The sequence below is a fragment of the Monodon monoceros genome, unplaced genomic scaffold (assembly GCF_005190385.1).
Source record: "Monodon monoceros isolate NGI ecotype Baffin Bay Population unplaced genomic scaffold, NGI_Narwhal_1 Super_Scaffold_11, whole genome shotgun sequence".
NCBI lineage: Eukaryota > Metazoa > Chordata > Mammalia > Artiodactyla > Monodontidae > Monodon > Monodon monoceros.
In genome coordinates this window covers 16,207,689-16,219,940 of record NW_021703767.1, presented here as the reverse complement: position 1 = coordinate 16,219,940, position 12,252 = coordinate 16,207,689, and the positions used below count along the sequence as shown (strand labels likewise).

The following is a 12,252-nucleotide window of genomic DNA, read 5'->3' as shown; positions in this document are numbered from 1 at the left end:
CATGTTTTCTCAAGTCAGAGGGTTTTTTTGGTAAACCTATACCCTTATTAATGAAATACGACCAATCAATGCTATAAAGTACTCTTCAAATGTGTAAATATTATACATTGTCCAAAGGGGCAGTACTAATTGCAAAAGGAATGGATGGAAAAACCACTGCTGTACAAATTTAATTTTAGAAATACATTTTTCTCCTAAGTAAGGTGTTCACAAAAAGATTAAACTCTGATCCTTTTAAGTCTACATATTCTTAAGCTGCTAAATTTCTAGAAATAATAATTATTATGTAGCTAATATTCTGTAGAGGATTTAATATGGCACAAGCACAAAACTGAAAACTTTTTCATCTCATTTTTATCACTATGGCAAACCTTAAGAGAGCGATATTATCATTGTGTCAATTTCACAGATGAGGAAGTCCAATTAACAGGAGACTAATTCATACTTTATTAGCCTGGTTTGAACATTCTGTACAATTTATATACAGACTCATGTATTGGCAGAATTAACCACCACCTAGGGTTTATGATATTTTTATTATTACCTTTTCTCGTATTTGGGTAAGTGTATCAATGACCTATGTAAAGACTTTATTGGTCATCAATAAAGTGAATTTGCTTATCTGATTACCTTCTCTCATCTTAGAACTTGCATGAATGGGAAAACAGATAAATACATTTCATTAGAAAAAAGGAAGCAGAGAAAGAAAAAGTCACTAAAAGTTCAGGATTGGATGCTTCTTACTATAAGTAGTAAAGGGAAGAAATCTGGGCAGTCAGATGAGCAGATGAAACATTCAAAGAAATGTTTGTGAGCAGATGAAACATTCAAAGAAAAAATGTGGTCATCCTGGTAGTCATTTTTATTGTCTTTAACCAGTACTGCAGAGGTCTAAGACCTAAAGTAAATCATTTTTTCATTTACTCCACTGACTTTGATGTAATAAACAGAAAGCTGATCTGAGGTAGCCTTTCAAATTACTTATATATACTATAGGATTACTCCAACATCTCAGATGATTTTCCAAAATAAAATCATGTAAGCCTGCAGACCAAATATTTTTATTGATACACATTTCACCTTAACACACATATACCTTGAGGGTAGAGGTTAAAGCACCTAGGCGTTCCTAACATGGTCCACTAGTCTCTAAGGAATAAAGATTTGGGGTCATTTTTGCAATCCATCAAGTGTGGTTGGATCTTTTCTCCTGGCATCTTCCTAGACCATCACTGTGGCCTGGATCCAATAGGAAATCTCTCATTAGAGCAAACTCCAAAAACTTGATCTTCTAGAGGGAGGAAAGCAGAGGGAGAGAATACTGTGCTTCAGTGAGAGTAACTGGATGGAGAAATAAAAGGTAATACTCCCATTGTGGTTGGTTCCTCCAGGAATTTTGCTGTTTATATCCTTGATAAGATTGCCTGTCTGCAAATTATAAAATACCAATATGTTGTTTCTAGATGTGATTAGTATGTATGCTGGTTTGACTACCTCATCAAAAGTGGCTATAGGTTTTATCGTACTGCTATGCAAACTAGGCATCCCTAATGTATTGATGCTGATAAGTTTAATCGTGTTGATTAGTACTGAGGCAAGAACTGGACTTAGAATCATAATTCATATATTCAAACACTCTACAACTTTGCCATGAGGCACTATAATGTAGTAAAAGACATCATCTTTGAAATCATATGGTTCTAAATTCAAATATACTTATACGATACACACACACACACACAAATTAACCTCTTTGTGTCTTATTTTACACACATTTAAACTAAGAGAAGTAATATTTTCCCTGCAATATTATTTTGAGAATTACAGATAAATGTTATAAAATGCATGATGCACATGGTGGACACAGAATAAAAAAATTATTAATATTATGAAAACAGGAAAACACAACAGAGAAAATCAAAGCCCAAGTGTTGGGTTTGAAATGATTAACAAAGTGTATAAACACCTAAAAAGACTAATTTTTAAAAAGAAAGGAAGGTAGAAAGGAAAAGTGAAGAAGGGAAGGAGGAAGGAAGGAAACATCGGTAACCAATTACCAACATTAGAAATGAATGTGGGGACATAACTACAGATCCTACATCAAATGGTTATTAAGGAAATATTTTGAAGACATTTATGTTCAAAATAATTCAGTAAATTTGACAACTGAGATAGACAAATTCCTTGAAAAAAAAACACACAACTCACAAAAACTGATGCAAAGTAAGAGAAAAATCTGAATAGCACTAAAGAAATTGAAGTCATAATTTGAAACCTTCCCACAAAGCTACAAAGAAAGCTTCAGACCAAGACGGTTTCACTGATGAATTCCATCAAACATTTATACCAATCTTGAATAAACCCTTTTAGAATATAAAGGATGAGGGAATACTTTTTCAACTGATGTTATGAGATCAACACAGCCTTAATACCAAAACCTAAGAAGGACATTACAAGAAACAAAATCCCTAATGAATATACATGTAAATATTCTTATCAAAATATTAATAAGTCAAATCCAGCAATATATAAAGGGGCAATACATCATGACCAAGTATTCAAGACTGACTTTACAACTGTAAATCAATCAATGTAATTGATTAACAGAATAGAGGAGAAAAATCATGTGCATATATAAATGCATGCAAAATAAGTTGAGAAATTCAACAAAAACTCATGAAAAAAATCTCAGTAAACTAAAAGTGCAGGAGGACTAACTCAATATTATAATAGACATCTATTGAAAACCTACTGCTAACATAGTACTTAACAGTGAAATATTGAACACTTTTTCAAGATTAAGGATGTTGACTTTCACCACTTTTATTTAGTATCGTTCCAGAGGTTCTAACCAATGAAATAACGTTGTAAAAATTGAGTAAGGTCATAAAGATTGGAAAGAAGGAAATAAAAGTGTATTCAGACATGATTATATATATAGCAAATCCTAAGGAATATTACTGATGTTCAGAATACCCCTAATGTCCAATTAATTCTATGCTAAGGAATGAAAGAAATATCCACTTATTGTTTGTATGCTTTCTCGGTTAACATATTCATCAATATATTACAGGTTGTATTTGAGTATTACTTCCATGTAGAAGAGGAATATTAATTCAGGAATAAAGCATATGTAGGTTGAGTACCTACCATCAAAATTGGCCCTACTCTCAAGGAGTTTTCAGTCTTATAAATTCCAGGGCTTGCTTAATATGGGACTTGGATCACACTCACATTTTACAAGTAAATTCACAACCAGCTAGTATGTATGTTGGTTCTGCTGCCCAGGAACTACAACTTACTGGTCAGCCTCCCCACTGTTATCATATACATAAATCTATTGTTCCATGACCATTTACTAGTCAGATGGGATAATAAGTAAATCTGAGAAGTGACAATTCTTGGGTAGGACAGGGTCCTAGAGAACTTGTCACCCAACACAAGGCAAAGGAAAACTATTATTCAGATTACCTTTAGATAGTCTTCCTAGAAAATAGATTTCATATAGCTCTTTTATTGTTTCCACTTTATAGAGGAGGGCAGAATCCCATCAGAGTAACAATTTACAATTTCAGGAGTCAGAAATTAAAGGCCTGGGACCATAATTTTAAAACCTGTGCAGCTTTTAATGTTATTCTTTTTACCCTCATGCCATAGGTCAGGTTGCCCAGGAAACAAACTAGACAGGGATGTGTATGCAGGTGGTTAATTAAGGACATTCCTCAGGAACACCTGTAAGGGAGGTGGGAGGAGGCAGCAGGACTGATCAGAGGGAGAAGTTGAACCGTGATGTGGTTGCAATAGAGGCTATCAGTGATGCCTCAGGGAGCTCTAAAGCTGGTTGGCCCTTTAATGATGGGTAAAGGGGGCCATCTTCTTAGCACCTTTGCACCTTCTCATCAACCAGTCATTGAAGGTGGGCTGTTCCACCCTTAAGGTGCATAACCATAACCGTGGGCAAGGTTGTTTCCTTTGGCAGAGGGCAATTCCTGAAGGTGGACTCAGCTGTGCGCTGTCAGCAGGTAACATTCTTTGCAGCAGGAAGAATGAGTGTCTTCAGTGCTAAAGGGAGCACCCAGTAATGTATAACAACATCCTGTACACCCCACAGTAAATTGCAATAAAATTCTGGAGCAGAAGGAATCTGTGTGTTTCAATGAAGGCATCTAAGAAGTAAGGGTTTATGGAGCTGCATCTCACACTGAAGCCAGGGGATGGAGAGAACTAGAGGTGCTCCCAAGCAGAAATAAGCAAGCATCAGGCTGTTTGGGCACCTGATTCTAGAAAGAAGCAGAAGCAAGGAGTAGGTCCAGGTCTAAGAGGCAGCCCTGATGCCAAGCAGTTAAAACGTGGTTGTGTGCAGAGCTCCCTCACATGTGACGGGGAAGCAGTGACTCGAATAGATAGCAGAGCACTGTTCCTGAGCCCCATTTATGGCTCAGGCTGTACTTCTTGATAGACTGGTAGGTCATGGGAAAGCCAGAACTTCTGGTGATGAGGTGGCAGCCACTTCAAGACGCATTGTTAGAAACTACTAAAAATGAATGAGAAACAGTGGCTATTTCAGTAGGAAGAACTGGAGAGATAGAAGATATATTTTCATGTCTTTCTTTTTATAAATTCATGGGGCTAAAGGTAGTAGAATTAAAGTGATTTTTACTTTTTGTGTGTGTGTTTTTCTGTATTTTTTTATTTTTAAATTTATTTTTAATATGTTTTTTAAAATTTTTTACTGAAGTATATTTGATTTACAATGTATTTTTAAAATAGAGTAATTTAATTAGTATCATCAGGGTCAGCAAAATATTACATAAGAAGGGTTATATGAGAGTGTCACTTCCACCTTACAGCCGTTCTACCATGCAAAGTACTCTTCTGAGCTCAAGCACTACTTGGGCCATCAAACTTTCTTACCTTGCTTTCTTTCTATTTTTATTATTATAGTTACTAGTATTTATATTATTATAATACATAATTAATACATATTATATAATATATGGTATATTTTGCAATTATGTATTTTATGTATAAATGTAATATTTTATAATTATGATACATAATTGTTTTATATACTATTATATTTATGTAAATCAATATTTATTATTCTATTGTATTAATGCACCCTATTTATCCTTTGCTTGATCTATAATAGTCCCCATAGGTTTCAATATTTTTATCCCAAAATGCATGCATTTAGGGTGAGTTAGCTAAAGAAGATAGCTTCTATAGGAAATGAAACTTTAATCTGGAAGAAATGAAAATTGCTTCATCTCATATGGAGAGAAACTCACTCCAAAAAAAAAAAAATGCAAACCCGCCCTAATGTTGCAAGACATGTCTTTGGCAGTGACCTTTTTTGTGCTGTGTAGCCACTGGCTTATCTAGAGCCCTGTTGGGTGAGCCAGAAAACTTGGAAATGTTCAGATAAGTCAGGGTCAATGTGACCTTTTATGTACTCAATTCTTGGGAAGGTTACTAGCTTAGAACGTCTCTGAACGTAAACAAGAGAAATAGTTACTATTCCAAAACTGAAACTAAACTAACAGGTTGGAGAAGATCATTTACTGCTCCAGAAATTTGCAAAAGGAGATGACGGCTGTATAAATTTATGACAGTTTTATCAAATAACTGAAATGCCTTGCATGTGACCTTTATTTTGAACATGCTGATAGTTTTCATATAATTTCTCTGTATTATCTATCAGGTTGTTAAAATGTTTTCCATATGTAAAAATTAGTTGTAAAAAGCACCCAGACTATTATTAGTGATTGATTATTCAAGAAAAAAAAGCATAGCCCTTTATGTCATATGAACAAACTTTGGCTCTGATGGTCACGTAAATACGCAAGCTGAAACATATAGGGTGATAAAAGCTGAAGAGACTGGAATATTACAGTCAGCTTGCTGCAGTAGTGCATGTCCACTTGATTTCTCAGGAAGCGATGAAATATGGTGAAGGAACAGGGGTGATATAGAAGACACCCAGAGAGAACATTTTAAAACATTTTTATAACTTAAAGTGAAATGGTCAGATGATGTTGTCTAGTGTTTTGAAGCCAGACAAGTGTGAATTTACAGCCTGGCTTCCCACTTACTTCACACATAACTTACGAATGCATTCCCTCTGAGCCTCAGTTTACTCCTCTGTAAGCTGGGGATTAAAAGATTGCCTTGCTCATAGAATTGGTATGTGTAATAAGTGAGATAAAAATGAAAAGCAACTAGCAACTACTTGTTATTGTTGTTAGAGTAAATGAGTTTTAATTGTTACATAAGCATAATAAATGGTAACTTTATTATAAAATTAAAAGCAAAAAGTCTAAACAGGATATTGTGTTTCACCTCCTTGGCTAATATTTTTTATTAAGCTTGCATCTAACAACTAATATATAACATATTTTTCTTCCAAATACAAATCTTAACATTTTATTGCATCATTTAACCTTCCTTTTGTTTCTACCAATCCTAACAAAACTACGTATTTCTTCCTCTCCCTAATGTTTAATCTCCAATAGGATATATGAGGGAAAATCCAGCACCAGCTGCTAGCCTGATGTATTTTGCAGTTTCTAAGAGAAAAAGGAACAGAAACACTTGTTCTGACCATGCTATAGCTCCCAGGGCTGGGATGGCGCCAGTAGGAGTCCGTGTGCCATGGTGCTCAGCACGGCTATGCCAATCCTAAAAAAAAAAAAAAAAAAGGTGTGTTTATATTGGCTGATTCATTCATGTTTTTTTTTAAAGGAGCAAATATTTATTGAACACTCATTATATGCCAGAGCACTGTATGGATACAGATAATAAAATATATATTCCTATATGAGTAAAACATACTCCCTTATTTCAGAAGAACCTATGACTCAAGTTTCAGGCAGAAACAGATTCTCGACATGCTACATTAACCAGTTATTTTTATTTTATAACACACACAAGGTGTTGTTCCACTCAACATATATATGGAATATAATGGAACTATAGCTTTTTCATTAATAAAATTGAATTGCAGCATATACCATGCAATTTAAGATCAAATTCCTATTTTTAATGTTTCCACTAGCCATCTTAAATACTTTGTGGAAAAAAGTTCAACTCATAAACAATTCAATCTCTGTTGAATAAAATGGGTTAATGAATTCATTGACAATTAATACTATAATCATAGAATTAGTTGAAATGGTTTCAAAGACTACCTTCCAAAGGCCTAGATGATTTCAGAGGTGAATTTTTTTAAATGTTTAATATATAATGTTTTGTTGTTCAAACTATCCCTTATCTTACAAAAAAAATTCATTATGTATAGTCATATTAGTAATAACAAAATTTTATATATCACAAAAAATTACAGACAAATGTCACTAATGAGTATAGATTTTAAAGTACTAAATAAAATATTTGCAAATAAAAATCATACAGTAAAACTTTATAGGTATAATTTATCACATTTATAAGTCCAAGGAGAAAAATCATATGGTTTCCCAATAGGTACCCCAAACTTAATTTGTAAAAGTTAACTTCTATTCCTGATTGTTTTTTTTTAACTTAGAATAAGAATAGATGACTATTAATTTAATGTAGAAAATTATACACATTTATGTATATAAAAATAAAATAAGCAAAAATCATGTCTAATGGTGAAATTTAAAAGCATTTCTATTAAAATCCGTCACAGACAAGATGCTCATTTTTCCATAATTATTTTCCTGTAAGTACCAGTCAATGAAATACAGTATAAAAATAAATGAAATGTGAAGATATTAAAGGGGAAGAAAACACCACTACAATTATTACAGGTGATATAATTTTATATCTAGAAGCCCCAGTTGGAAAATAGTAAACTCAGAAAGGTGGCGAATTGTAAAAATAAAATACCTATAAATCAACAGTTAGTTGGAGTATTCCAGTCTCTTGAAGTCGAATTGATATTAGGCATTCTATGCACTGTGGAAGTTCAAAGCCATCCTCAACATTTCTTGTTTTTTTTGCGGTACGCGGGCCTCTCACTGTTGTGGCCTCACCTGCTGCGGAGCACAGGCTCCGGACGCACAGGCTCAGCGGCCATGGCCCACGGGCCTAGCCGCTCCGCGGCATGTGGGATCTTCCCGGACCAGGGGACGAACCCGTGTCCTCTGCATCGGCAGGCGGACTCTCAACCACTGCGCCACCAAGGAAGCCCCTCAACATTTCTTTTTAATTTCCAGGAGGCTTGCGTTCTCATAAGCACATTTGGCTCTGTGCTCCTGTTTTGACATGGGCTATGTCTCTTGTGTTAGAAAATTGTATTAAATAGCAAGAATATAGGCTTTAAAATAGAATTGTATACAGAAGCAGTATTCATGTACTTATTTTTCACCCATGTTAAAATCAGGTATCATTTATAAACCTGTTAAAGAAAGAAGCAAAATATATTCTCTCTTCATTTTTTGATTGTTTATTGAAAGAGAAATGGTATAACATTTTAAATTGAAATAGTATGTCCCTTATTCTTCATTCAGTAGAGTGTTTATTTCATAAATCTTAAATTTACTGAGAGGAAGAAATTTGTTAACTCTCTTAAAGAAACAGCGTGCTACTGGAATCTCCATAAGATAAGATTTCCCTTTTATACCTCTTGAAAAGTCTCACTACAAATGTGAGAGATGTTTGAATTGAATGTTTAACCTGTAAATAATATGATCATAATTTCATTAGTTCATTAGTTTTAACTTGCATGCTACAAAGCTTGTACTTTTTTACTTCACTTCAGTTATCTTAATAAGCTGATTTGTCATCTCAGCATTACTTGAGAATCTGTGAATATTTTAAATTACTAATAGTGTTTTCAAAATGTGTTCCATAAGACACAGGACAGAGATTCATTCTTGGGAAAAATATTTTCTAGAGAAAAATATGTTTGAAAGTAGTTCTTAAAAAGAAATAATTTTGAGTAGCTCTTTTTAAAAAAGTCTTCCCAGTGATTAAACAAGCAAAATATTTGAAAACAATGTCATATAATTTGCAAACATGATATGCTCTTTAAAAATACATAAATCTTCTCTCAAGACTTTCTCTCTTTTTAGATATTGTTGATTGATTCTGTGTGCATGAGACCAACCCTATGTGAACCGATTTGAACAAACTCTTTAACTTATTCATCAGTCACCACTCAGGAGAGTAACACATATGAGAAAAAGAAAAAGACTGATATTTCCCGATACGTACTTACCACTTGGGTTTCTACTAAGATCATTTACATGTGTAATTTTATCCATATTGTCTCAGAGAGGATGGTGAGTTTAAGACATTTTGATGATATCAAGAGAATCTAGAGTGCAAACCTGAACCTCTTACCCTTCTCTCCAATGATGACTTGTGTTGCCTTTGCATTTCCATCTTTTGTGGCAGAAAAAAACATCTGTGTAATTTATTCTACTCACAAAATAAGAAAGAGTTCTATCACTGTCTATTTTTCTATTATCTTTTTAATTGTGGTGTAATTTACATGGAGAAAAATGCCCAGCTTTTAAGTGTAGAATTCAATTAACTTTGGCCAATGTGTACACCCACATAACCACAACCCAATGAAGATACAGAGCACTTTCATCACCCCTGAAAGTTCCCTCTCTTCCCTTTTCCAGCCTATCCCACTCCATACCACCTCTGAGCAACCATTGTTTAGATTTCTGTAATATCATATAAAGTCACATAAAAGGAGCCATACGGTATGTTCTCTTTTGCACCTGGCTTCTTTCACTCAAAGTTGTGAAATGCACCCATGTTGTTCTGTGTATCAGTAGCTTGTTTCTTTTTTCACTGAGTGTTACTGCATTGTACGATCACGGCACAACTTGTTTATTCACTGGTTGATGGTTATTTGGATTTTTTCTGTTTGGGTTTATCATGAATAAAACATCCATGAATTTTCTTATATAAATTTTCTTGTGGGTGTATGTTTTATCTCTCTTGTATAAATGCATAGGAGAGGAATTTCTGATAGATATTTGTTTAGTTTTATAAGAAACTGCCAAACCATTGTCCAAAGAGGTTGTACCATTATTCTCCCACCAGCATGTCTGAGTTCCAATTTTTCCACATCCTCGCCAACAGTACCATCAGCCTTTTTAATTTTAGCCATTCAAGTGGGTGTTAAGTGCTATCTCATTGTAGACTTCAGGAAAATACATTTCCCCGAACACTAACGAAGTTGATTATCTTTCCATGAGTTTATTGGCTGTTCATGTATCTTCTCTTGTGAAATATCTTTCCGTTTTTTGTCTATTTTATATTAGGTTTGTCTTTTATTATTGAGATTTAGGAGTTTTAAGAATATTTTTAATACAAGTCCTTTGTCAGATATATGTACTTTGAATATTTTGCCCAATCTATGGATTGTCCTTTCAATTTCTTAACAATGTCTTTGATAAACAGAATTTTAATTTTTCTAAAATCTGACTTACAATTTTCCTCTCTTATGTTTTTTTCCTTCCACATCTTATTTAAGAAATCTTTGTCTATCCTGTGATTGTGAGGTATCCACTATGTTTTCTTTGAGAAGTTCTATAGGTTTAGCTTTTACTTTTTGGTTTATGATTCATGCCAAATTAATCTTTGTGATTCATTACCTTTAGATGCTGAGATTTAATAACCAGAATCTCACTTATTTGACCTTGAAAGTTAATAAACCCTACTACTTTGTTGAGTAGAACAACCTCCCTTAATATAAAGTGAAACACATAAAACCACAATGAAAAGCAGAAACAAGCATAACTATAGTCACCTGACATCAAAACAATCCAAGGTCAGGGTCTTCTCACCTTAGACCCCACTCATCTGCCCCTAAACAGAATTCCCTTTCACAATATACTGCTACTTTATCCTCCCATCTTTTACTTTATTCTATTTCTGACAGTTCTTCCTTTCCTCCCAAGGAAAAATATTCAAAATATACCATGTTTTATGAAGAAGATCAAAATGTAAAATCACCTTCCCAAAGATGTGTTTTTGAAGTGGGTTTTCTTTGTGGAATGTTTGATTTGTAATAAGCATTCATATTCTGAGTAAATAGAAAATCCTTGTTTCACTCTTCTAACAACTTCATACTTCAAAAACCTGGAAGTCATCTAACTCCTCCTTCTATCTCAACCACACATTTAGGGTTGTCAAGTAAATACAGGTCACCCAGCTACATTTGAATTTCAGTTAAACAATTAATAATTTGTATGTGATCCAACTATTGCTTGGAACATACATTAAAAAAATTATTTGTTGTTTATCTGAAAATCAAATGGAAGTGAACATCCTGTATTTTTATTTGCTAAATCTGGCAACTCTACCCACATCCAATTCATCACCAAACCCACTAAATCCTAATTTCTCAATATTTCCTAAATTAAGCCCATTTATTTCCATCTCTACTATTCGTACTCTTGGAAAAGACACCATATTTATACCCAGATTGCTTTAATGACTTCCTTACTAGCTACCAATCTCTATTCTAAACATTCTTCACTCTCTGTTAAAGCCATAAAGATTCTTTTAAACACAACCCTGATCACATAACACCCTCTTCAATCATTCCTATTGCTTTTAAGATAAAGTCCAAATTCCTAAACTTGGCTTTCACTGCTACATCTTACCTGTCCAGCTTATCTCTAAGCAATCATGATCTTGTACTCTCCATATATTCCAGTCATTTTGAAAAAACTTTCAGTCTCTTGAAGAAGCTAGACTCTGCCCTTTGGTTTTAATATTCACACATGAATTTTCTTCTACCTAGAGCATTCTTTCAGCCCATGAGTCTCACTCACCATTTCTGCTGGACCTTGGTCTGTTTGCCCTTAGATGATATATTATTTTCCCTTCCCCTGCTCTGCTCTTATTCAACTCTCTAAACTGATGTTGTAATCACCCCCTATTTACCTATTGATGAAGGAGAGATTCCTACCCTCCAACTATGGTGATGGCTGAACCCTGACACCCAACACAGGACAGATAAGACTGACAGAAGCATTAGTCACAGATACTCATAGCCTGGGAGCCAAAGACATTGCACAGAGACACACAAGGGTTGCACTTGGGTGCAGAGTGAACAAGCAAGGTCTGTGGGAGGCAGGCTTTGTAGTATCAAGAGGGTGAGGTGCCCCTGGTTACCACAGGAGGATGTGATTGGCTTGTTTGAGTTACTATGTGAGCTGGCAGAGAACACCATCTCTACTCAGGATTAAGCAGGAAATGTGCCTTGTCCCCTTGATAAGAAGAGTTGTTTGACTAAAGGTC

At 34.4% G+C, this 12,252-nt stretch overlaps 1 long non-coding RNA gene across 1 annotated transcript; it reads right to left on the bottom strand.

Annotated features, from left to right (window-relative positions):
* Positions 1 to 1,109: 1,109 nt before the first annotated feature.
* Positions 1,110 to 11,705, bottom strand: LOC114891030. The gene is made up of 3 exons (XR_003792408.1): positions 11,613 to 11,705; positions 6,605 to 6,681; positions 1,110 to 1,291 (listed from the first exon to the last, which is right to left on the bottom strand). It is a non-coding gene; the product is annotated as an uncharacterized LOC114891030 (long non-coding RNA).
* Positions 11,706 to 12,252: the final 547 nt, after the last annotated feature.